We start from the raw sequence: 26,081 nt of genomic DNA, 5'->3' as shown, positions 1-26,081 counted from the left end.
GTCATATCGTGCCCTCGACTTGATAGACAACGTGAAGCAAATCAATTCAATATTACTTCTCTAAATGAAGTCCAATTTCTTAAACACGGTGTATGAGGTCCTGTATGGTCTGGTCTATACAGCCATATTAGAATCACATGCAGTTCCCAGAAGGTACCATGCTCTCCTGTGCTTGCATATTTTTTAAACATTTTTTTTTACCTGAAACACTCCTTCCCATATGCCTTATTAACTCCTCTCTGCTTTAAATTTTTTTAAATTGTAGTAAAATACACATAACACAAAATGTACCATCTTAACCATTTTTAAGTGTATAGTTCATTAGTGTTAGGTACATTCACAGTTTGTGCAACCAATCTCAAGAACGCTTGTCATCTGGCAAAACTGAAACTCCTTCCCCATTGAACAACTCTCCATGCCGTCTTCCCCCCAGCCCCTGACAACCACCATTTTACTTTCTGTCTCAATGAATTTGATTACTCTGGATGCCTCTTGTAAAGTGAATCATTCAGTATTTTTCTTTTTGTGACTGGCTTTTTTCATTTAGCATAACGTTCTCAAGGGTCATTCATGTAGCATGTGCCAGGATTTCTTTCCTTTTGAAGACTGACTAACATTCCATTATATGTATATACCTCGTTTTATTCGTCTATTTGTCTGCTGAGGAACACTTGTGATGCTTCCGCCTTTCGGCCATTGTGAACGCTGCTGCTGCGAAGATGGGTGAACACCGACCTCTCCGATATCCTGCTTCGTTTTGCAGGGTTATACAACCACATGCGGAATTGTTGGATCATATGATAATTCTATTTTTGTCGCCTCCTTTTAAACTTTGCTTTCTTATACTTCTTTTCCCCAGATTAATGATTTCCTAGATTAATAAGCTACTCGTTTACAGAATGACTTTTATTATTCATATTTTATCAAGTAACTCTACTTAATTGGTTGCTTCCAATTTTCCATTATTAAAAACAATGCTAGATGAGTATTCATTAGAAGAATTCGTGGAAGTGGAATTACTGGGTTAAGGGGGAGGCGTTTTCAGGTTACCATGTGCAGTGTCACAGCGCACGCACAAGCTTCTAAAGGCTCCTTTGCATGACTTGTCAGCCTGTGTTTCCAGTACCCTTTATCAGCAGGGCCGGGTGCAGCAGCCTGAGGATCCTGTGGTGTCTTTAAACTTGACCCCAAAGAAGATATATCATTATACCAAAATTCTTCTTTCAGAAGTAATAGGCATTACTGTGAGTCATCAGTCATAAGAAGCAAAATGAATGATCAGAGTTTGCTGCCTACATTTTCAATTAAGTGATATCAATTCCATTTTTAAATGGTCCTCCCTAAGTAAACATGAAAAGGCCCCTCAAGTTTGTATATTACTTGTCAGTTTACAAACTACTTCCACTTAAGGTTTTCTTATATATTCCTTATTGTTAGTTATTATTCTGCCCTGTTTGACACATGAAGAAAGTGAGGCCCGGAGAAGTGACTTGCCTGAGGTCACAGAGCTGATAATCAGTGTCTTCTGGTTCCATGTTCATTGCTTTTCAAATTACAGATGATTCATTTACCAGTCCTTGAGATCTAATCATAATGAGTAAGCATAGTGTAGACGTTTCTAGAAAGAGGCGGTACTGGTTTGGAAAAAGTGGCTGAAAGCTGTGATTTAATAGGAAGCCATTTTGTGACTGATACATAATACAGAAATACAAACAGTATTTCCCTTTGCCGCTGGAAGTGTGTGATGACCTCCACCGAGCTGCTTGAGGGTGGCGTCAAGCATGGTGGGCTCTGGGGTCAGCCTGTTGGATTTGAAGGTTGGCTTTACAGAACGAGTTACGTGATCTGAACAAATTAACCTCTCTGTGCTGCTGTTGCTTCACCCCTAATAATAGCTCCCACCTCGTTGGGTTCATGTGAAAGTTAGGTGAGATCATGTGAGTGCCCGGCACATGCTAACTGCCAGCTACGTAATGCCTCTTATTGCTAGTGTCGAGGACTAGATAATACTGTTCCTCTATTCTATTCCGAGGAGGAGGGGACATGGAAGAGGCTGGTGCAGAACAAGTTCAGAGTGAAAGTAGGCTTCTCTGCTGCTGGCTGATTTTTAAAGGGCTTCTCCAGTAGACTATCACTGGTTTTCAGACGTTTGATTGAGATATGGCCTAGTGTAGTTTACTTTGTGTTCACTCTACCTTGTGGGTTGTTGAGCTTCTTGAGTCTCTGGGTTTATAGTTTTCATCAAATTTGAAATACACTTGGCTATTATATCTTCAATGATTTTCTTCCTTCCCTTCTGGGACTCTAATTACAAGTATATTAAACGGCTTGATATTGTCTGGCAGATCACTAAGACTTGGTTTGATTATTTTTTCCCAGTCTTTTTTTTTCTCTCTGTGCTTCAGCTTGGAAAGTTTGTATCACTATGTTTTTAGGTTCACTGACCCATTATTTTGCCATGTCTGATCTGCTATCAATCATGTGAAATTATAATCATTTCATTTCAGATATTGTATTTTTCAACTCCACAGAGTTCCATTTGGTTCTTTATCGTATCTTCCATTTCTCTCTTCATGACATTAGTTTTCTATCAAATCTTTGGGCATATTTGTATTCATTATTTTAAGATCCTTGTCTGCTAATTCCATCTTCTGTCATTTATGGGCCCATCTCTCTTTACTGTTTTTTCTCCTTGTTATAGGTTGTATTCTCTGGCTTCTTCGCATGTCAGGTGGATGCCTGCTCAGGAATGGGCTGACTCCCTGGAATCTGAGGCACCGAGAAAAAGAAGGAGGAGAAGAAGTAAGGAGGAGCAACACAGCCTTCTGTCAAAGAAAGATCGAGAACAACAAGATTCTGAGCAGAAGCAACAGCAATAGCATCTTTCATCTGTATGGCACTTCAAGGTTCACAAAGGTTCACCTTCATTACCCTCCATAACTTACGGGACATCCTTTCCTGGAAATTGGGACAGATATTTTTATCACCAGTTTACAAGTGAGGAAACTGAGCTCAGACATATTTAAGTGACTTGGCCAGACTCACGTATGCTCAGAAGTCCAAGGGCCATTATTAACATTCTTATTCACCTATGATGTCTTCCATTCAGGTGTTTAGAAAAAAAGCTCAGAATCTTTACCTCAAGAAATTTTGAGGCACACACAAACCTTGAACCTGCCTCCATTCCTTTGTTAAATTATTTATGGAAGACTAAAGGATATTTGCTACCACCCCCAATATCTTAGCTACTCCCAGAGCATGAAAGACATTGTGTAGTAGATTAGGAGGATTCCTAATATTCTCATAAACATGTCGGCATTTACTAGCAGGGAGTCCATGGATGTCTTATGATGATCCTGGGACATCTGCCTCACCGTTGGTCATTAATTAGCCTTGCGTCATTGTTACATTGCAGCCTTCGTTTCCAGCTTCAGACAGTCTAGTCTTAAAAACGATGGAGTGATTTATACCCAGTGTAGTACAGATTGCACTTGGATTCATTCTTTTTTTTCTCTCTCCTTTCAAGGAATTATACCAGCAAATCAGTATCTATATCAGTAGTTTTAAAACTTCTTATTTTCTCCAGAAGAATATCTTTTTAAAAAATAAAATCTAATGTGGAGCCCAACTACATAACACAGATGAAAGAGGAACTGATCTGGTTGAATAGGGTGGGGTGGGGGACATGGAGCTGCCAGGGTCCCAGCTACTTGGCAAGCGCTTACCTCTCGCATAATAACCCTATAACTCCAAAGAACTGGGAAAAACACTGGCCTGTATAATAAAATTAAAACATCTATTTATCCTTCCTTGCATCCAAACAATATTTACTGAGTCCCCACTCTGTGAGAGACACCGTGTTGGATCTTGCCGGGGGGAGGGCGGCGGGGTAAGGGATAGTGGGGAGAGCACGCAGATGGCACACACCTCAAGCAGTTCACAATTTAGGAGGAATAAGTCCACAGAGGACTACAGTATAGGGTAGAAAGGCTAAATGCCACAGCAGAGGTTCAGATCAAGGGCCTTTGGAAGCATTCTCCTGACTCGAGGGCGCTAGCTGAAGTTCATAGAATACAACCATAATACCACGCACCACGGAGGGGGCCTTGGTCCTGGTGAAACATACAAGAAAAATGTCAATGCATGGAAGTTATCTCTGAGAGGAAAGATTATGGCCAGTTTCTAACTGTCATCATGCTTTGTAAAAAATACTTCTCAAGTTTCTACACATTATGCGTATTACTTTAGCATTCAGAGAAAACCTTAAGAAAAATAAAAGACCATCATTACAAATTGCATGAAATGATTTGTCTTTACTTTTTAAATGATGTTATCTTTACTGTTAAAGAAAAACAGCAGGTGAAATACTATTTTAAACTTTCCCTGTATTCTTTTATTTTGGGTAAGCTGGAAAGGAGTAGCTGATAGGAAAAGGGACTGACGTGGTAAGCGCCTGTTTAGAGACTTTCCAGAGCTCCTTTGAGGGGCTTTCTGGGTACCCCATCTCTAGCCTCAGCCCTCACTTAACTACCCAGCCGTAGCAGTGTCTCACTCTCACTGCACCCCACCCCTGGTTCCTCCCGTACACTCTACACTCCAGGCACCGGGCTGATGCTCCCTGAGCGGGCTCTGTCCCTGCAGGTTCCATACCATCACTCATTGCTCCCTCTGCCAGCACACGCCTTCCTTCTCTCCACTTGTTAAAATCTTACTCACTTTTCCAAGCCCAGCTCACCTGCCGCCTCCTCTGGGAAACCTTCGATATCGCTGTACCGCTTACAACCTTCACTTTCAACCCGATAGAATGATGCTCTCTTCTCTATTGTCATCGGTGTTGTTTCTTTCTCTGTTGTTGAATTTCTCACCGTCTGCTTGCAATGTGTCGGTGTACGTGCCTGTCGCTAGGCTAGAACGAAGAGCTCTCGCAGGGCATGGATGGGGCGCTTTCCATCACTTTCCCCACAGTCTCTGACAGGACTTCCGGCACCTAGCAGGTGCTTGATAAATATTGCAGAGAATGAGGAGAAAGAAGCCTGAGTTGCTGAGGCTGAATCAACAAGAAGTCAGAGACTTAAAAAAGAGGATCAAGACAGCAGGTGGGGAAGGCAGGAAAAAACCTTCGCACAGGTGTCTGCTCCTCACGGAAGGCATGTTGTTGAGCTCACCTGGAGCCAAGATCTGCTGCCGCCACATTCCCTCGGTTCCCACAATGCTACTTCTTTTTACCTCACAAAGTGGGGTCACAATTAGTTAGGTCTATGTTGCTTTAAAGTAACAGAAGCTTGGGGTACCTGGATGGCTCAGTTGGTTGGGTGTCCAACTCTTTTTGAAGTTTTTATGTATTTGTTTGACAGAGAGAGAGAACACAAGCAGGGGGAGCAACAGAGGGAGAGAGAGAAGCAGGCTCCCCACAGAGCAGGGAGCCCAATGCACGGCTTGATCCGAGGACCCTGGGATCATGACCTGAGCCCAAGGCAGACGCTTCACTGACTGAGCCACCCAGGCGCCCCAGGGCATCCAACTCCTGATTTTAGCTCAGGCCATGATCTCATGGGTCATGAATCTAGCCCCACATCCGGCTTTGTACTTGGAGGCGATTCTCCTTCCCTCTCGCTCTGTCCCTCCCCCCACACGCCCTCCTGTGCTCTCTCTCAAAATAAATAAATAAATCTTAAAAAAAAATGAAGTAAAGGAAGCTTCGTCTGCCAATAAAAATATAAAATAAAAATAGGAAGGGGAGAACTTTTATTGGAGGAATACTTGGGAAATTCTTAAAACTTAATAAGAAAACAAACACCCCAATTTAAAAAGGGCATGTATTTGATTAGACACTTCACCAAAGAAGACATGTAGATGACACATTAGCACATGAAAAGATGCTCAACATCAACAATCATTAGGAAAATGGGGATTAAACCCGCAATGAAATACCACTAGGATGCCTACAGTTAAAAAGACTGCCAAAACCAAGTGCTGGTAAAGATGTGGAACAATCACAACTCTCACATGCTTCCAGGAGAAAGTAAAAATGATACAATGACTGTGGGGAAAACGGCTTGGCAGTTTCTTAAAAAATTAAATACGTGTTTACCATATAGCCCACCCATTTCATTCCTTGGAATTTACCCTAGAGAAATGAAAGCATGTCTGCACACAAACTCTGCTTGTCAGTGTTCGTAACAGCCTTGTTTGTAATAGTCCCGATCCAGAAACCACCCGAATGGTCATCAGCAGGAGAATGGATAAATAATTGCAGTATATCCATAGAGTGGATTACTACTTGGCAGTAAAAGGGAATTAATTATTGCTATAGGCAACAACATGGGTGAATATCAAAATAATTATGTGAAAGGAGAGAAACCAGACACCACCCCTATCCCCTCAAAGAACATGATCTCATTTGTATAAAATTCTAGAAAATGCAAACTAAACATCATGACAGAAAGCAGATCAGTGGTTGCCTTGGGACGGGTTGGCAGAGGAAGGAGACAAGTAGGGGCAGGAGGAAGGGATTATGAAGAGCCATGAGGAAGCTTTTGGTGGGAAAAGTTTATTATCTTTACTGTGGTGATGGTTTGGGGGTATATACTTTTGTCAAAACATAAAATTGTACACTTTCAATCTTGCAGTTTATTATATGTCAATGATACCTTGATAAAGCTGTTTTTAAAAAGCTAACAAACAGACCGTTTCAACGAAACATGCACTTACCATACCCAGAAATTGCACTCTTGGGCATTTCTCCCAGAAAAATGAAAACTGATGTTTACGCAAAAATCTCCACATGAGCGTTCACAGCAGCTTTATTCATATTAGCAAAAAAATTGGAAACAACACAAATATCCTTAAAGGATGAGTGGCTAAACCAAGTCTGGTGCGTTCATACTATGGCAAACTCCTCAACGATAAAAAAGAATGAATTATTCATCTACGCAACAACTTGGAAGGATCTTAAGGGTATTATGCTTAGTGATAAAAGGCAATCTAAAAAGGTTACATGCTGAATGATTCCATTTATAATCATTCTCAAGTGACAAAGCTGTCGAGATGGAGAGTGGATTCGTGGTTGCCAGGAACCAGGGGTGGGTTAGGGAAGTGTGACTTTGGAGAGAAAGCACAAGGGAGCTCTTTTGTGGTGATGCAACAGTTTTGTATCCTGATTGTTGCAGTGGTTGCACAATGTGGGGTCAAATTGCATAGAACTACACACACACACACACACACACACACACACACACACACACGTGCATGTAAAACCTGTTGCCAACTGAATGAGGTCTTAGTCTACTTAGCAGTATTGCACCAATGTCAGTTTCCCAGTTTTGATACAGTACTGCAGTCCTGTAAGGAGTCATCACTGGGAGAAGCTGGGTTCAAGGGATCCTATGAGCTATTTGTGGAATTTTCTGTGATCTATAATGATTTCAAAATAAAAACCTTAGAAACATGCATAATGGAGATTAAAAAACAAACAAACAACAACCACAATAAAATCCTCTTCTGGAGACTTCAGGTTGGGCTAGTGAAGTTAAAGCCCCCTAAGACACATGTCTCCCCCGAAGTTCTTCCTAAACAACTTTAATTTATTAGCCTGTATGAGACAGAGAACAAACAAATTCATATTCCCACCCATATTAAACAAAGGCAAAACCCACAGATGTTGAGCAAGTCTATGAACATGTGGTCTTGACTGGTCTTACTTCTTCGGGGCAGAAAGCACCAGAATTCGAGTTTACGAAGGTCAGGGACACTGTCTTTACAATTCTACTACCTAGGATAAGGCCCGGTTCATTAGGAGAGCCCAGCAAAAGCCTTTGCAAGGAAAGCAGATGGAGAGGGAGGGAAACAGAAGGGTAAAGAAAGGGAAGAAACCTCTGATCGACTTTGGACAGTGTCTTCTCTTTTGTGTCAGTGTAGAAAGGTTGGGTCTAGTTAATAACAGATTTGGGTACAGGACCAATTCCATGTAATGGAGGGATTGAGGGCAAGGAAGGCTAAGGCCCCCTGTGTAAACCTCCACATCCTTGGACAATGAGAATCCTAACTCCTGCCGGACTTCCCTTTTGCTGGGACAAGAGTGTCCCACTGAGGCTGCATGTGTAGAGACTAGAGCCAGGCCGGGAACGCGAGGGTCTGAGAGAGTCACTGAAGCCATCTGTAGTGGAAGATTTTAAGGATGAATATGAGCTGAGGTCTTGACAAAGAGCCCAGATTCAGCCAAAGAGGAACAGATTCCAAAGCTAGTTCAGAAGTCCAGCGTGGAACCCAAGAGGAACCGAGAATCAGAAGTCTGAAGGGGACAGGACTGGCATGATCAAAAACCAACGTGGAGCATCTGAACAGTTGGCGAGGCGCTCCTTGCCCCCCTCTGTCCATGTGCCTACCTGGTTGACTTACAAACACAATCAGAGCTGCTACTTCATATTCTATAAAAGAGTTACAAGAATAGGAAATTTTCAAGACTGTCTTGGACTCCTCAAAGTATTAGTAAAATAGTTAATATTTATTCAGATTCTTAGGGCTTCTTTCCTCAACGCCATTTTGAAGATGATGTCATTTGGCTTTGGTAGGTTGACTGGGTTCAACGTGAGGAACATAAACAAATTGCCATCTTGCTCTTGTTCATACCTCCTTCTCCCCCAGGACTCCAAGGCTTTGTGTTTTAAATAGTGTCAGCCTGGGGCTCCTGGGTGGCTCAATCAATAAAAAGTGGCTGGCTTTTTATTTTGGCTCAGGTAATGATCTTGGGGTCCTGCGATCAAGCCCTGCATAGGGCTCCCCACGCAGTGGGGAGTCTACTTGAGAGTCTCTCTCCCTCTTCCTCTGCCCCTCCCCCCATTCACGCTTGTGCTCTCTCTCTCTCTTTCTCTCACATAAATAAAATAAGTCTTTAAAAAGAAATTAGTGTCAGCCTGTTCCCACCTCATATTTAGTAACGTGGCCTCCCCCTATGCTAATGTGACTTAAAGTTACACATTTTTCCTTAAAGTCCTTTACACCTTGGCTAGCTACTCAAGTTTGCAAGCTTCAAAATTTAGATTTAGCAGAAATATGAGTATCTGGTTTTTCTAAGAAATACATTGAACACAAAACTGTGAGGCTACATTTTCTGTCATGATAGCCCTGAACTCACATTTCTCATCCATCTTCTTAACCTTTCACATCATTTCCTAAAGCCATTTCATCTTCCTTCTAAAATGCCAACCTAAAAATAAGTAATCACACTGAAAAGGATCCAGATGGAAACAGAAAAACATGGACACACTCATTTGGTACGTGAAACATTTTCTATATTTGTCAGTAGACCGAAGTTTGCTTCTCATCTTCATTTCTGCCTCATCACAGAGGAGTATTAGAGATTCACAGAAATGCTTTGACCCACTGGAACAAAATTCATTCTACATGGTTTTTGACGTCAGGTGGTCATAGTTGATTTTGGCATTTAAGCTTAAGAAAATTATCTGGAAATAGACATGACAAATTTACACTTTCTATTCAATCAAACTAAGGCTTCAGATTATTGTATGCATTCTCAAGAAACATACTTTTGTTTGTTTTTTTCGATCAGTTGGGAAAAGAAGGCTGCATCAAACTCAGAACTTGGCAAGTCCGCTCATTTTTCTTGGTGTAAGAGTATGGAAGACTTTCTAAGGCAGCTTCCTAAACGTAGACAAGTAGGACTTTTAGACTCATGAAAACCAGATGAATACTGCAGAGTACAAGTAAAGTCAGAAAGGCAAAATACAAGACTAATCAGAATTCCTAATGAGCTATTATCTTAATTCTCATTTAAAAAAAATTCTCATTTTTATTATCTTTTTGGAAGAAAGAAGAATATTACTCTCTCTCTCTCTCTCATATTGGCAGGCAGGGAGGACTTAGTGAGTAATTTTTTTTCCAGAGGAATCATCTGGTGTCAGTACACACTTACCTAAAATACCTATATCTTCCTTATTTACAGTCTTGTTCAATGGCAACTGGCATTCAGAATGAGAAATGTGAGACACCACAAGATATTGAGTCACCAAAGGAAAAAAATATCATACTTACTATCAAAGCAAGAAATCTTTCTACACCGTATTAGAACAAATACCTCAATAAAACACTGAAACCAAAGTGTTTACTGGATAACTAACTATCTTTTAGTCAGGAGAGGTCTCATTCCCTAGGCAGTGTGATAAATCTTTGTGAGAGTGTATTAAAGAGTTCTAAATTTTAGGACTAAGTTAACAATTTAAGCCATGGAGAGCCGCAAATTAGTCCCCCAGAATCTGACAAAAACATCAGCCCCTAAATTTTGTGGCTTTTGAAATGGCCCAAGTGTGAGACTTAGACCTGCTATCAGTAGGTTTAATTCTACATGAATTATGGGCCACAAATGATGATCCCCCAGGCTCCAAAAATGTTCCTAAATTTCAAAGTACAGGTGCTGCAAAGGCAATCAACGTGTTGGTAGGAACATCGTCCTGAAAAAGATGTTGAGCCCCAATACCATGAGAGCGCACCTTCCAAAACCTAGAAGGTAACAAGAGCAGAGCCACTCAGTCCTCCAGATTCAACGTCCAAATCCCACCACGGAATCCTGGGGCCAGACACAGCCCTGACCACAAGGCTGGATGCGGGCATCTCCCTCTCTCAAACTCTCTGAACCATGAACGTGCTGACTTGGGACCCCAGGATAGCTGTCCATTCCCTGATCTGGAATTGCTCTTTTCCTCACGACACGTACTACATTCTATCCTGCAACGCGGAAATTTATCTACAGGCTTCATCTTCCCTGCTATATTGTAAACTGTTTGAGTGCAAGGACCATGGCTATGTTATCATCTTTGAAGTAACACAAGTGGGAAAGCCCACCATAAGTTATGAAATGCTTTCACGTGTCCAAGTTTCTATTCTTGTAAAATTCTTCGTCTCTATGAGTGCCTTACGCATTGTAGATGCCCAGTAAAGATTTGTTGACTGACAGAATAAATGAATGAATGCCTTAAATGATTTCCTCTTATCACCAGAATTGCACGTGGTATCTAGTAGAGAGACGCCCAGCAAACAGAAGGTCAACTCTCTCAAGGGCATTCGTTGGAACGGAGCCTGGCAGGCTGACCTGCCGTCTTCAGCTTTCTGCTCATCCAACACCAATGCCCACACCGATTCTTCCATTTCACACTATAGGATTTGGTTGCACCCCGTGGCGTCCTGGCAAGCTGTCCAGGAAAGTGTCCTCAGGGAAATGCGGATGTCTGACCCCATGCTTCAAAGGAATTTCGGGACTGGTGAGTGCAGAGGTTGCCAAAAACTACCCCGCCATTTGGATGCGCAAATAGCCAGCATTAACACGACTCTCCTCCCCCAGGAAGCACAGGGAACTAAAAACAACGAAACCCAAGTGAGCATCTAATTAAAAGAAACCAAATTGGGCATTTTGCTCTGTTGCTCTCTCTATGCCAAATGCACAGGACTAAATACATAGAGAAAAGTGTCCTGCTTTCAAAACGCTTCAGAATTTTGCAAGGCTTTCTAAACTCTTTTGTCATTTGTAATCTGTCCCAGAACAGAGATGTTACCTTTAGGGGGGAAAAAGCACAACCTGTTTTAGGAGCATATGTGGGGAAACTCTAAATAAATCACTTTCTCTTTCTGGAACACTTCTCCTGTTTTAAAATTCAGAAAGGAAAAAATTAAGGAGGAAAAACAATGAGATTTCAGAATGGTCATTCTCCTTATTGAATTGATAATCCAGAGGTCCACTCGTCACCTGCTCATAGCCAATCCTTCATTCTTAGCCAATCACAGGTGAAGCCAGAAGCCCTCAGATTCTATGACACATTCGCAATGCTTCACTCAGAACATTTCCCAACTGCTGTATTTTTTTCCACAGAGTCTCACTATTTCACTATAAATACTAAAAGAACAGGCCCCTTGTTCTCAGGCAAGAAAACACAGAAGCTTCATTTGTTTATTATTTTTAGCCACTATGCATTTTGTGTGCTTTATAGCTTCTTGAGTGTTTAATTGTGAATATGTTGGCATGTGATTTGAGGTCAGCTGTTCGTTCCCTGGATGGTACAGTCAGTCAATCCATAATACTGACAGGGAGAAATCTCATTTAAGTTCAAGCTTCAAATTCTAGGCTGTCAACGTATAATCTCCCTCTCTGCAAATCCTCTATGTCTCTCATGAAAAAATTGTTCAAGCTATTTAATTGTCCTTGAATATAGTTTCTAAAGCAACTTTCATCTTCTTCATTGCTGTAAGAAAACGCAGATGGGCAAACAGAAAAAAAAAAAAGTTCCCTGCAATTCTCCCACCCAAGGGTAATCCCAGTTAGTGTTTTGGTGCCCAGTCTTCTCAGCTGGTTGAAAGAATTCTTTGAACAACCTGCGAAACAAATTCAAAGTGAGCTTCACCAAGGCTTTACGTGTGGCCATGTTCTTCAAAATCTCTTCTTTAAAAAGCCAAAACCACAGAAAGATTTTTCTTTCATTTAATGTTTTCAGTTTGCCACCAATATACAGCTCAGGTGGGCCATCAGTCTCTGGGAAAATGGGCGTTTGGAAAGAAAAATGTGGGTTTCTGCTATTCCACATCTCATTACAAGAATGCCTTAACTGATTACATATCACCCATTTCCCGCTCCTCCCAGGTCCACCCCCACCCTACTCCGGAACTTCTTTGATACCTACTCTGGGATCCCTTCATCTGGTTCTTTTGCTTCCAATTTTGCCCCTGAGGGTGAGAGTAGGATCACCGGGGCAAGACTAGAAGTAAATACAACACAGTACTGAAACACAGGTGTTGGTTGTATTAGTTTCTGTATCCTTACAGATTTTTTTAAAGTTCTAAATATTAACAAAACAGAACAAAACAAAAGGTATGGTTCTTGTCTTCAAGGAACTCAGGCTCTGACATAATGTACAAACTCTTACAAGACATTCAAGACTTGCAAACAGATTGTTGCCTTAGACAGCTTTTTAACAAAGGTTAATACAAGCGCTAGACTCTAGCAGCTGGGGGAGCACAGAGTGGGGATCACCACTTCCCTCCCCAACCATGTCTTCTTAGAGAATGCAGGAAGGCTTCTGCCAAGAGACACAGATTGACTTGGCTGGGAAGATGAGTAGTTTTCTGTGGTTTCAAGTGTAAGTGAGTGCATTGCAGGAAAAGCCATGGCGTGTGTAGAATCAGACGCTGAGACTATGCGCGTGCTTGGGGGAGGGAGTGTGTTTCAGTATGGCTGGGGTCCTTCTGTGTCAGCGGATGAACTTGGAGAAGTGGGGATTCACCGGGTGGCGAAGAGGCCAATATGACAAGCAACCAACGGTTGACATAAAACCAATAAAGCAATGAAGAGCATAATGCACCTTTTGTGTTGGCAATGTCTTCCAGGGGACAGTGTGGAAGATAGAGGGGAGGGAGAACCAGAGGAAGGGAAGGAGAGAGACCAATCGGGAGGCTACCACGGTGATCTACTCGAGCGATGATGATGGCTTATGATAGGGCAATGGCAGAGAGGGACAGCTGGGGAATCTTAAGAAGACAGAATCCATCACACATGGAGACAGATTGGATGTGGCGGGAGGGAGAGGGCAGACATGAGAGGGACTGCTGGATTTCTGGCTTGGCAGTGGGTTGGATGGTGTTATAAATGCACTGAGATGGGAGCAGAAATAAAGAAGAAAAGATGAGTAAAATTTGCAACACGTTGAGTTTGCAACATCTTGGAGTTGCCCAAGAGACCACGAGGTATAGAGATTTGGAGTGAGTGCAGCACGTGTGCTCTCTAGGCTGGAAGCAAAGTCATTGATACAACACCACCACAGCCAAGGCCATGATGGTGTTGAAGGTATGCTGGGAAGAGTAAGAGAGAGAGAGAATAAAGGCAGGAGATCAACATTTAAGAGATCGAGGGGTAGTCTAGGAGAAGGAGGAAGACCAGGAAAGAGTGGTGTCAGTCAGTGTTGCATTTGCTAAAGGAGGAAATCATTTCAACAAGGAACAGTTCCTAGGTAAGAGCTGGCAGACAATTCATATAAGACATGGTGTTGCCAGATACAATACAGAGTGCCCAGTTAAATTTGAATTTCAGATAGAAATGAATTTTTTTAGTATAAGTATGTCCCCAATTTTTTTTTGCTAAATATGGCAACCCTAGCAAGATATGGACTAAAAGTGCATATAAACGTGGTAGTTAAAGCAGGTAGTTAAAGCAGGGAGCAGAAGCAGGAGTGGATTGAGAGACAAAGCATGTGAACCATTCTTTCTAGAAATCAGGCCGTGAAGCAATAGAGTAGGGGGCAGAGTTAAGACAGGGAGGGTTTTCTTAAAGTGGACAGGCATGATATGTCTCACCCCTCTCTCACCACCAGCCGGAAACCACATGAGTTTCAAGACCATGTCTTACTTGTCTTTGCAGTGAAAGTGCACACCTGCCCAGACCCTTTCCCTTGTGCATCAGAAACTCAACAATTGCTGCTGCTAAGTTGGATCCTGAGCCTGGGTTTCTCCAGGCCTGAAGGAAAGAGCTGAGAATATCAAGAGATGCATCACTTCTGCCTCGATCTGAAAATTACGACCCCAAATACTTGGGGCACATATGGCTCATGTTTATTAGAAGGATCTGGGAAATTGTCTCGGCTCTGCATTTCTATTTACCAGTGAAGGCACATCTGAGAGGCCCACCGTCCTTGCTGCCCACCTGCTAATATACAGTAGCCCCAGGAACGAGCAAACGCTTAGATGCCTCGGGCTTGTCAAGACTACGCAACTTTCCAGGTGAGGCAAACAGATTGTGACTACCTGGCCGAGGGGAACACAAAATAAAACAAGGTGTGCACCAAACCTGCAGAGTAAGTTTCTCAAGAGGGTTTCTCGATCGGTGGGCAAATTCAAAATCCTTCAGCCTGGTCTGACGTTCGCTGCTGCACTGGGCCCGCGAACTGCCTTTCTTCCTTTACGCAGCTGAGTGAAAGCCACTTCCCACTGGAGAAACACGTCAGCCACAAAACTAACCGATTAAGAGGCTGTTCAAGCCTGGCTTAAGTGATCCAAAGCAGGCCGGCAAAGGCACAGGTGCTTTCAAAGACAGCTCTTCTAGCATTTCTGCCCCTGACGCGCTTGTGAGCCGGCACGGGAGGTACTGCGGACTCTGCTCGGCCAGGAGGGAGGAAGCACGCTGGTGACCCCCTTCCTGCAGAAGAGACTCCGTGAGGAGACCGCCGTTAAACGACCTGCACTGACCCCGAGTGGCTCATGGAACAGAGAGCGGGCCTGAGGTGGGGCCTACCCCTCAGATTGGGGCTCTCCAGCCGGACCTGAAGCTCCTGAGGGCCCCCAGTGGGAAATGCAGAAGGTCACTGAGAGCTGAGGCCAGCAGGCCTGCCATGAGCCTCTGTGGCAAGGGGGAAGTGACCCTAAGCAGAGGCGGTGAAGGGGGCTGCCCATGCCTCAGGACACAGGCTGAGACCCAGGTGTTCCGTACTAGTGAGAGCTGGGGTTCCAGGAGGCCAACAGCAGGAAGGAGAGAGGGAGGGACATCACAAGAGAATGGACCGCAGGCTTCCACAGCATGGACTTCAGCTGCAGGTGTGAACACAGTAGGGGCTTTTCCACTTCGGGCAGTGAGAACCCAGAGAAGAGAGCAGAGACCAGCCTTCCTGGGAGGTGGAGGGGAAATAGCCTGGTAGGGAAAGTTTGAGCCTGGAATTACTTGAATACTTGTTCAAAAGAAACCAAGAAATTGGAATACAAAAAATCTGAGAGCTGTGACTTGACCAGTTTTTTTTCCCCTGCTCCTCAATGGGATTTGGGTCTGTGCAGGACAAAATGATCAGTTACAGGGGAAAAAAACAAAAAACAAAAAACAAGGATCCCACCGATGATGCATACTTAAGGTACAGTGTATGAATTTACACCAGCACCTCCCTGGTGAACTTCGTAAACTTGGGCTATCTACTTCTTTAAGCCTCAGTTTCTGCATCTGCGAAATGGGGATAACACTAGGTCATAAGGGATGTTGTGTGTATTAAATGAAATGATGCACACGAAAGCACAGGGAGCAGCGCCCAACACATAGCAGTGCCCGTGAATGGCCCCATAACATTATTACTTAGCTTCCATGAGCTTCGTTGTCTATCTCTGTAAATTGGGGAGTACAATTTCCATTTCTCAACAGATACTGTTAATTTTTGTTTCCCCCTCTGTTCCTTTTTCTGAAGAGCTACAGTTTATCTTATCTCATCTTTTACCTCAAATAAATACATCTCTATTCATCTATTTAATCAAGAATGTTTTCTTGAGGTTTTGCTCCGTGTCAGTCACTGTCCTGAGGGTTCCCCAGATGATACATGTACAGTGCGTGTCATTTACAGGCTGTTGGTGGTGAGGAGGGGGACAATGTTCTTACTTCTTTCTTGTAGAAAGGAAAAATGATAAGCGAGAATGCAAAAGAACTGTGGTGACTCAGAAGAGACAGGGTGATCTCCAGCTAGAAGTCAGGGACTGCTTCCTGTGTAACATGGCATTTGAACTGAACCTTGAAGAATAAGAGACACTTAGGCAGGTAGAGATTGGGGAGGGTAGTCTAGACCGAGAATTATGAAAACAAGGGTACAATATAATGTAGGGTGTGTCTTGAGGATGGGTGGGGGATTCTGTGTCACCAGATCAGTTAAGACAGAAAGTTGCTGCATAGTAATAGGATGGAGAGCTGGAAACAGGCTGGATATGATGGACCCATGATGCTACCAAGCTAACAATCACCAACTTTTCACTTTCTCATAATATTTTGTACAGAGAAGGAGAAGGAACCAAAATGTATTGAGCTCCAGATACATGTGAACCAGAGTACTGAGACCATCGGTCTATATATAGTATTTCTAAGCCTCACGGCCATGCTGGAAGGCAGGTATACACAGAGGAGGAGACTGAAGTTCAGAGAGGTTAAGTAACATACACGAGGCCACACAGCTAGAAAGTAATCCACTGAGAGTCAAATCTGGGTTTGCCTGATCCAAAACTAGTGTGGTAAGACAGGGCCTTTATGCTTTCCTGTTCTACTTGTTTCCTTGTGAAAGCACCACTTCTTTCTAGCTCCTGTGTTGAAGGAAGTTCTGTTACCAATAAATTAGCAGGAAGGATGGGATGGGAAGCAGTCTGAGGAACTGAGACCCAACGGGGAGATGTTTTTGGTTCCGGGATTCAGGGTCTTAGAAAACCACCAGAAGGAGATGTATCTTCTCCTTCAAATGGCCCCATGGATGTTCTAGAAATCTTGAGCCACTCAAGGAGAGTAGTGTCAGGGATTGAGACCCATCTTAAGAAGGTTAATAGGAGCCTAAAAGTAGGAAACTCAAGATACTTTCATCTTCTGTACATTTATGTTCCATTTAAGTCCTAGGGGATTACATTTTGAGGTGGATCTTAAGTCAGAATATATGATGGACTCACTTTTTTTGTGTGATAGAATTTGAGAGAAGACTCAGAAATGCCTGTCTTTTCAGCTGGAACCGGTACAGTGAGACGTTTTTGGTTTTGCACCACAATGCTGGGGAATGAGAAACCAGATCTGACCTCATGAGCCTTGGGGAAGTGACTGAAGCTCAGAGAGGCATGTTGACTTACTCAGGGTCACACAGAGGCAGAGTCAAGATGAGAACCCAAGTACTGTGGTCCCGGCTTTGTTACCGTGCTGCTCAAAGGAGAATAAACTCACTTAGTTGGAGGACTAAAAGCAGTTTATGCTCTCAATGGCCCGTGCTTGCGTTTACGAGAATCATGGAATTCTTTTCAACGAGAGGAGATGGTAAATATAATCTAGTCCAATTAATTCATTTTATAGATGAGAATGCTGAAGCTCAGAATAGGAAATTGACTTGCCTAAGGTCACAACAACTTCGGCGGTGGAGCCTGGTCTACATCACAGATCCGCTTCCCATGCTTGGTGCTCTTTCCGCAAAGGTTTAATATTGTGTCCCACTGATTATGACTCCCCCCACTCCGGTACCCCCACCCCCACATACTCACATGTGGACAGTCAAGAACTAATCAGTTACTTCCTCACTGTTTAGACAGGCATACCTTTCCAATTTTATGAAAGAGATAAAAATATGTTCTACTTTCGAATCAACCAGGGAAAGCAATTCCCCAGACATCTGGCACTTTGCTGGTTTAAGAGTCCCTACATTTTCGACCCAAGTTTCAGAAAGTCAAAGCAGAGTTGGCTCCCAAACTCCATCTTATTTTTCATGAAGCTTCGCAAATGCTAAGCAGATTTCCTGCACTCTCAGTGACAAGAATCTCCTCTCTGGCGAAAACCCTGCCCTAACTTTCACACACACACCCCCTCCCCCCGCCCCCCCTGGGAATATGCATAGCTCCTCGGCCATCTCCTGCCTGGGCAGCCAGCAAGCCACCCAGGCTATTCTGCCCTGTGGAACAAAAGGCCTGGGGAGCCCACCTTCCTCCCAGCCTCCTTGTTCAATGGGGCCCTGATGTACTCCCATTAACCCAGGCCGAGATTGTTTCCCATCACTTCCTGCAATGAAGGATTTCATGGAGCCTAGAGAAGGAAACCTGGACTCCTCCCCCTGGGGATTAGTGCTGCCCCCTCCCCTCCCCGTTCTCACAGAATCTCCCTTTTCTAGGTCTGACATGACTTTCTTCCCCATGGCCTGCCTGGTAAGAATTCATTTGTGTTCCTGCCCTGCATCCCAGCAGAGTCCCTTGAGCACTGTGGCTGGAAATGATTTGTATAGGGCACTCGGCCAGCTTGGCTTTTAATCACTCACATACTCACAGACACAGGGAGTCCCGCCCTCCTCACCCAGCGGGGATGGAAGGGACCTCCCTGGCTTTGACAGGGTCTCACTAAGTGGTGGGGTAAACAGGGATTCTAGTCTCTAGGAAAGATGTTGTAAAGGGCCTCCTTTTCCGGGGGTTAATTATGAAATCGATATCTCCTGGAGCCCCTCCCCCTTCCCTGGACTGCCTGCAAAGCAGACCCAGCTCAGACAATCTTTGAGCAACCATTTACCCAGCAGGCTTCCTGAGCACCACTCTGCCTGGGGAGGAGGCTGGGATGGAGCTTAGCCAGGGAAAAGGGTAGGTTTTGCTCAGGACATTCAGGCTGCCGAGGTGACATAAGCCAAGGCCCTAGGGAATGAGTCACCTGGGGGTGGGGTAAGGAAGGGAGAGAATGAGGGAGCAGCTGGAGGGGAGCAAAGGTGCTTGTTGGGGGAGGAGGGAGTGATGACTGGCCGGGGTCCCAAAGGAAAACAGAGGGCACACCCAGAATGGGATACTTTGAGGAGGGTTTGTTTGCAAAGGTATGGGCTAGGGGAACGTCCAACAGTAGCGCAATAAGGAGCCAAGGCATTAAAACCTCTGGGCGCAGAGACAGTGACCAGAACAGACAGCGAATCATGCAGGGCAGCCGCCTTAGAGGGAAGCGAGCTCTCAGTCAAGGACATGTGCAGCTTGAGGCCCCCTGGAGGGGCAGATCCAGGCACAGGCACATTTACTGCAAAACAGGTGACATTTCAGCTACAGGGGCCCCACATTTGCACAGGCCCCTTCTCAGGCCTGAGGAAGAGCCCTAGTGATGTATTCATACATCACATGTTTTTGTAAATAGGGGGGGTAAATTTTGCAAAAGTGGGATATTTTCTATCCCAGTTTCCCTCCACTGCACACTTCATATGTTGGGTGGCTTGGAGTCGCCGTGGGCATTTTTAGGATCTGGTTAGGAGGAAGATGAGTTAGGGCGTGATGGGATATATTGTGGCCGCTCACAGTCACTTCTGTATATATTTAATTCATTGCTAGCTGTCCTCATGCAGGAATGGCTTCCAGGAATATTCCCACCTTCAACTCATCTGAGGTCATGACTTGAATGTACAAAAAAGTCACATTGAAATGTGACCTAATCAGAGGCTGCGGTGACGCCTTTCATGATTTGAGCAGCTCTTCCATCCTGAATGCCCAGTTTACGTTCACCCTGCTTCCTTGCTGTGACTGAGGCCTTCTTGTCTCTGCCTCCCTCGGTCAGCTCCCAGGTGCAGCTCTGCACACACAGAATCAGATGGGCCTCCTGCCTCGGAGAGTCCAAGTTTGAGGTGGAGAGGTCAGAACCAAATTCCTCTCTTAGTGCCTCTGTGACCTTCCTGGGTTATTGAAATCCTGGCATCATTTCTTGGATCTTTTCTTTTCTTTTCTTTTTTTTTTTTTAAGATTTTTTATTTATTTGACAGAGATAGAGACAGCCAGCGAGAGAGGGAACACAGCAGGGGGAGTGGGAGAGGAAGAAGCAGGCTCATAGCAGAAGAGCCTGATGTGGGGCTCGATCCCAGATTGCCAGGATCACGCCCTGAGCCGAAGGCAGACGCTTAACCGCTGTGCCACCCAGGCGCCCCTTTTCTTGGATCTTTTCTGCTCTGCTGAGATCCCAACAGATTCCAGAATGACTCCCCTTTTCTCATCCCACACCAAGTGCTCTCCTGGACTGATCTCTCCAACACTTTATCCTCCGCCCAGAAATAAGGACTCCTAAATCTACTCTCTCCAGCCAGCAGGCCTTCCTGAGATCCTCTTGTCCAACTTGCTCTTTTATCTGACACATCTCTGCTTGAGTGTCCCCAAATACTTCCCACGCAATGTATTCAAAACCAAGCTCGCTAAATCCCAGCAATTCTTCCTTCATACTATTGCTCAGGTCTGTTCTTTCCTCTTCTTTCTCTCGGTCACTCCCTTACTAGGCTCTGATTGCCTCTGGTCCAGACCCTGGTAAGCACCTGTTGTAATCCGCCCGCACACAGCGCCGTAGAGAGTTTCCTACAACAGATCATGCACTCCTCTCCTCAAAAACCTTCCACGGCTCCAGACGCTTTGTAAATTGCACCCCAATCTCTCAGCCTGGCCACAGTTACTGGATAATGAGGCATATATGTGATTGCAGTTGTTTGTAAATACCTAATCACGTATGTATTGCTTGCTCCAGACACCGTCTTCCCCTCCCCCCATCAGCCAGTGAAACTCACCGGCACTCCGGAAGTGTTAGCTGAATGAACACTTTTGCCTTGGTTTCTCTTTCTAGCTTTATCACCCACTACTCACCCATACTCCCCCCACCGCCCTCAGGCTACTCAAACTCCAGCGCTTGCTGTTCTCTTACCTCTCCGGCTCAAGTTCTCTCCTTATCTGCACTTGTACGTGTAGGTCTCCCGTTGGGGATCTTTCCTAACCCAGCAGCCACTGCTTCCCAACCTCTGTCAGGTGTACTCGTATGCGCGCGCGCGCACACACACACACACACACACACACACACAAACACACACACTGCTTTCACCATGAAGACCTTCCTGCTTCTTTCTCCCCCTCTTCTCTCCCCAGGAACCAATCTCCTCTCAGAACTCCCTCAGCACTGGTCTGTATGCCTCCTAGGGCTTGGATCATATTTTGCTGACATATTTCACATACTGGTTTACAAGCCTTATCTCCTCTACCAGACAGAGAATGCCTCTGGGACTCAGCTGTATATGAGTCACTATTCTCTCCCCAGTAGCAACTGGCCTACAGTGGGCATTTATGAATGGATTAATGGACCTGTCTGCCCTTCAAAGCGTGAAGGTATTTCTTCTTGTTATGGGTAAACCTATTTTTTAATTACACATATATGATTCATGATTACGTTTTTACGGTAAAAACTCAAACAATATAGATGAAACTAATATTCCCTTTGCTTGTCCCCAGTCCCAGTCCCCTCCCCATTTACATACTTAAAAAAAAAAAGATTTATTTCATTTTAGAGAGAGAAAGTGCGAGCAGGGGGAGGGGCAAAGGGAGAGAATCCCCAAGCAGACTCCCTGCTTAGTGCAGAGCTGCTAGTGGGCTCGATCCTAGGACCCTGAGATCATGACCAGACCAGAAATCCAAGAGTTGGCCGTTTAACTGACTGAGCCACCCAGGTGCCCCCCACCATTTACATACTTATACAATAAGGGTATAATATAGTTTTGTGGGATTTTGTTTACAACTGTGACATACTATATAAATGATTCTGCAGCTTGCTTCTTTCACTTCACAATATGTCACCAATATCTTTCCATCTTTCTTTACAGTACGTACACGGTAACTCATTCCTTCTAGTGGCTGCCAGATTCCATAGTTGGGGTGTGCCACAGCTTATTTAACCATTCCCTTACTCATGCATATTTACATTATGACCGGTGTTTTGCTGTGAGCATGCCTCCTTGCACACATGTACCTTCTTCTAGAATAAGAATTTAAAAAATAGAATTTCTGAGTCAAAAGAAATGCACTTTTACCATTGTATTTGATTCAACCCAAAAATATTGTATTAGATATTGTCAATTTGACTTCCAAAGAGACTATATTTATACTCCCCCATCCCTTGCCATAGTTTGATGTTATAAATCTCAAACACGTTGACCAATCTGATGAGAGAAAAATGGCATTGTGTTGTAATAATGTGCATTCCCCCATTTACTCTAAGTAATACTGAGCCTCATCTTATGCGTGAATTGATCATTTGGCTTTGATCATTATCCTTTGTCCATCGCTGCACTGGGCAGTTTTCTTTTTCTTACTGATTTGTGGGATATCTTTACAAATTCTGGATATTAGTTCTTTGTTGTAAATATTTCCTCTGAATCGGTTGCTTCCCTTTTAATTTTCTTGAGGGTGCCTCATTGGCTACAGATATTTTCTTTTTGATCCAACTTTGAATTTTCCCTAATACATATCTGAGTCCCAACACTCTTTATGAAATACTCATCCATTATCTGATGACGTGAAGTGTCTCTTTTACCAGATAGTGAAATTTCCTATCTATATGGATCTGTTTCTAGACTTTTAAATTTTCGTTGTCACTTAAAGATATGCTACTTCTAAATAGCATTAAGATAGATTTGGGTTTTTTTTTTTTTCTAGCCTACTCTATAGATTCTGTTTTTTAAACAGAGAATTCAGTTCATTCACACTTTGTCTAACAACAATTACACTTGGTTTGACTCCTTATGCTTGTGATAATTCTTTTTCTTTTTCTTTTCCTTTGATTTTGCTAGTTAGCTCAAATTGCTGTTCCATTCCACCCAAGCTAACGGGGGCGTTCCCCTGCACTCTTTCCATCTCATTAATGGTTATCTCCCCTTTCCTTTTCCGGTGCTCTTCTTCTTTACTATTATAAGAATGCTATTATAGGAAAAGGAGATATTTTTCTCCCACTTAGATACTCTATTCCTTTATTGTTTCTCCCACTTAGGTGCTTCTCCCTCTACCAAGGAAATATTTAGAACACTTTCATTTTTCCTGTTTTCTTCTCCTTACCCCAAGAGCCTTGAGGATGCTTTTACTCTGCATGCCCTGCCCCCAACTCCTAGGTTTTGCTGAAATTGAGCAGTACTTTTCTTTCTAGATCTTATTAGCATTTCTTTTGCAGTATTTCACCTCTATTTTAAGAAGCCTTATTGAGCATTACACATTTTTCACACAGTCTATTATTATCCATTTATATCGAACTATATATATATGTGTACATATCTATGCACATATATACATATATGTGTGTATGTACATAGGTAAGCATGTATATATGCGTGTGCATGTGTGTAAAACATGTGTATTAAACATGGTTTACCAATCATCCTGTTTCCTCTTTTCTCTGTTATAATTCATCTGATTTTGGTTGGAGTCTTAAAAACTATTTTCTTCAGACAGTCTTATAATTTTTTAATCCATGCATATTTATAAATATACATATGTATATATTTCACCTCTCATGGGTGAATGACAACTTGTCTAGGTATAGGATTGGGGACTGCTGTTCTTGACCCCTAGAGTCTGTACATGTTATTCCCATCTTATTTTGTTCTCTAGGACCCAATTAGTCTTGTATTAGATCTCCTAGATCTGCCCTCAAAATCTCATGATTTCAACTTTTTTTTTTATGATTTCAATTTCTTTGTATTTTTCTCTGTGGCTGGTGATATTTGTCCCACTTTATCTTCCAGCTCACACCAATTCGAGTCTCATCTCTACCTTTTCCCTTAAATTATTCACTTTTTTTCCTTTTTCTATTCCCCCCCCCCAAAGCATGTTTTTTGGTTTCAGGATGTTTTCATTGGGGTCTTTTTGTTGTTTTGTTGTTAGAGTTGTCATCTGTCTCCCCCGCTGGCTCTTCAGAAGCCTGTTCTGGATATTCCGTACGTTTCTCTCCTTGGGGCTACAGGTGTCTGGGGTATGTTGTTTCCTTTCTTTGCCTGCTCCCTGCGGCTCAGTGGCTGGAGAACTGATGGTTGTAGAGGGGGCTTGTGCAAGAGCAGACAGGTAGGCCCCTGGTGAGGCCGCGGGAGGAACTCACTGCTCCTGGGTCTCAAGGTCCCAAAGATGTCGCACCCCCAGCTCACTGTTGGGTCCCTTCTTAGCTTCTTGGGGGCAGGTCGAGTGGTGGGATGGGGTGGGGGCTTGCCTGGGTACATGTAGCCAGAGTCGTACTTCCTTCAGAATCTCACCCGAGGCTCTCTTAGGGAGAGAGAGCCCTGCCTCAACTACCCGGCCTGTTTCCTCCGGTCCCTTGCCTGCTGGCAGCCCTCCACAGCTGCTGGGCCCGGAAGAGGGCAAGGGGACACATTAAGCTGCTCCCAGAATCCATCTCTTCACTCTCTGCTGAGCGTCTCTGGGGTCTTTACAGATTCCTGTGCTGCTGCGGCAGAGTCTTAATCACCATAGCATCAAAGTCAGATCTCCTCCCCCGCGAGGCGTGTCTTCCCTCTTTCCCATGTCCCTTTGCTTCTCTTCCTCACATTCACTTGGCTCTGCCTCCGCATATCCTCTTCCTGAGGAATATTAGAATCATCCTGTTGTTCCTCAGAACAGCTTCCTTTTGACTTTTCGGAAAAATTGAACTAAATTTAAATATAAGAAAAGATGGACATCACTCCAAGATTACATCTTCCCATCCAGGAACAAGATAACCCGAGTTATTCAAGACGTCTTTTATATTCTTTAGTAAAGTTTTATGGAATTTTTATTTTTTAATTTTTTAAAAGATTTTTAAAATTTATTTGAGAGAGAGAGAGCACATGGTGGGGGAGTGACAGAGGGAGAAGCAGGCTCCCCACTGAGCAGAGTCCTGGGATCATGACATGAGCCAAAGGCAGATGCTTTAACCAACTGAGCCACCTGGGTGCCCCAAGTTTTATGGTATTTTTAATATAGAGTTTGCACATTCCTTTTTAAGTTTATTACTGGATTTTTAAATAAGTTCTGTTGCTATTGTATATGAAACATGTTTAGCTTTTCGTTCCAGAAGATTCTGAGTACAGCCAGAAGTAGATAGAATAGTGTAATGAACACTCATGTGACCATCACTTAGCTTGAAAATATTTTTTCTTTTAAATTTTTAATTGTGGTAAAATACATGACATAAAATTTACCACCGTGACAATTTTAAGTGGATGGTGTAGTAGTCTTGAGTCCATTCACATTGTTCTACAAGCAATCTCAAGAACTCTTTCAATCTTGGAAACTGAAATTCTTTACTCACGAAACAACAATTCCGCATCTCTCTTTCCCCTCAGCTCTTGGCAGCCACGGTCCTCCTTTCTGTCTTTGTGAATTTCACTACCATAGGTGCCTCTTGTAATCGAAATCAGACAGTATTAGTCTTTTTGTGACTGGCCTATTTCACTTAACGTAATGTCCTCAAGTTCCATCCACGCTGTAGCGTGTGCCAGGATTTCCTTCCCTTTCGAGGCTGGATAATATTCCATTGTATGTATAGACCACATTTTGTGTGTCCATTCACTTGTAGGTGGACACGTGGGTTGCCTCCACCTTTCGGCTTTTGTGAATAATGTCCTCACCCAGCTTTAACAATGATCAACTCAGAGACAATCCTGTTTCATCTATAATCCCACCATGTTCCCCTTCCATATTATTTTGAAGCAAATCTGAATGGGGTATTTTGCAAATGATATTTTCTATTTGGTTGAAGTGTATTCCCAGGGAGACTCAGAGCCCAGAAACCGATATGATTTCACCCCACATAGCTTAAATCTGTTTGGCAT

General features: G+C 43.5%; 1 long non-coding RNA gene across 5 annotated transcripts in view; it reads right to left on the bottom strand.

Annotated features, from left to right (window-relative positions):
* LOC123000889 (uncharacterized) overlaps nt 1–26,081 on the bottom strand; it is a 130,893-nt gene that overhangs the window by 2,750 nt on the left and 102,062 nt on the right. For 3 of the 5 annotated variants that reach the window (XR_008957314.1, XR_008957313.1, XR_008957312.1), the window contains one exon: nt 892–2,769. The exons of 1 other annotated variant lie outside the window; for it this stretch is intronic. This is a non-coding gene — a long non-coding RNA (uncharacterized LOC123000889). Of the gene's footprint in view, nt 1–891; nt 2,770–4,755; nt 4,998–26,081 lie in introns of those variants that run through there. One more of the 5 variants, XR_008957316.1, reaches the window with a different exon arrangement.

Source organism: Ursus arctos, unplaced genomic scaffold, assembly GCF_023065955.2.
Source record: "Ursus arctos isolate Adak ecotype North America unplaced genomic scaffold, UrsArc2.0 scaffold_4, whole genome shotgun sequence".
Taxonomy (NCBI): Eukaryota; Metazoa; Chordata; class Mammalia; order Carnivora; family Ursidae; genus Ursus; species Ursus arctos.
The sequence above is the reverse complement of the archived record's forward strand: the minus strand, read 5'-3'. Positions and strand labels throughout refer to the sequence as shown.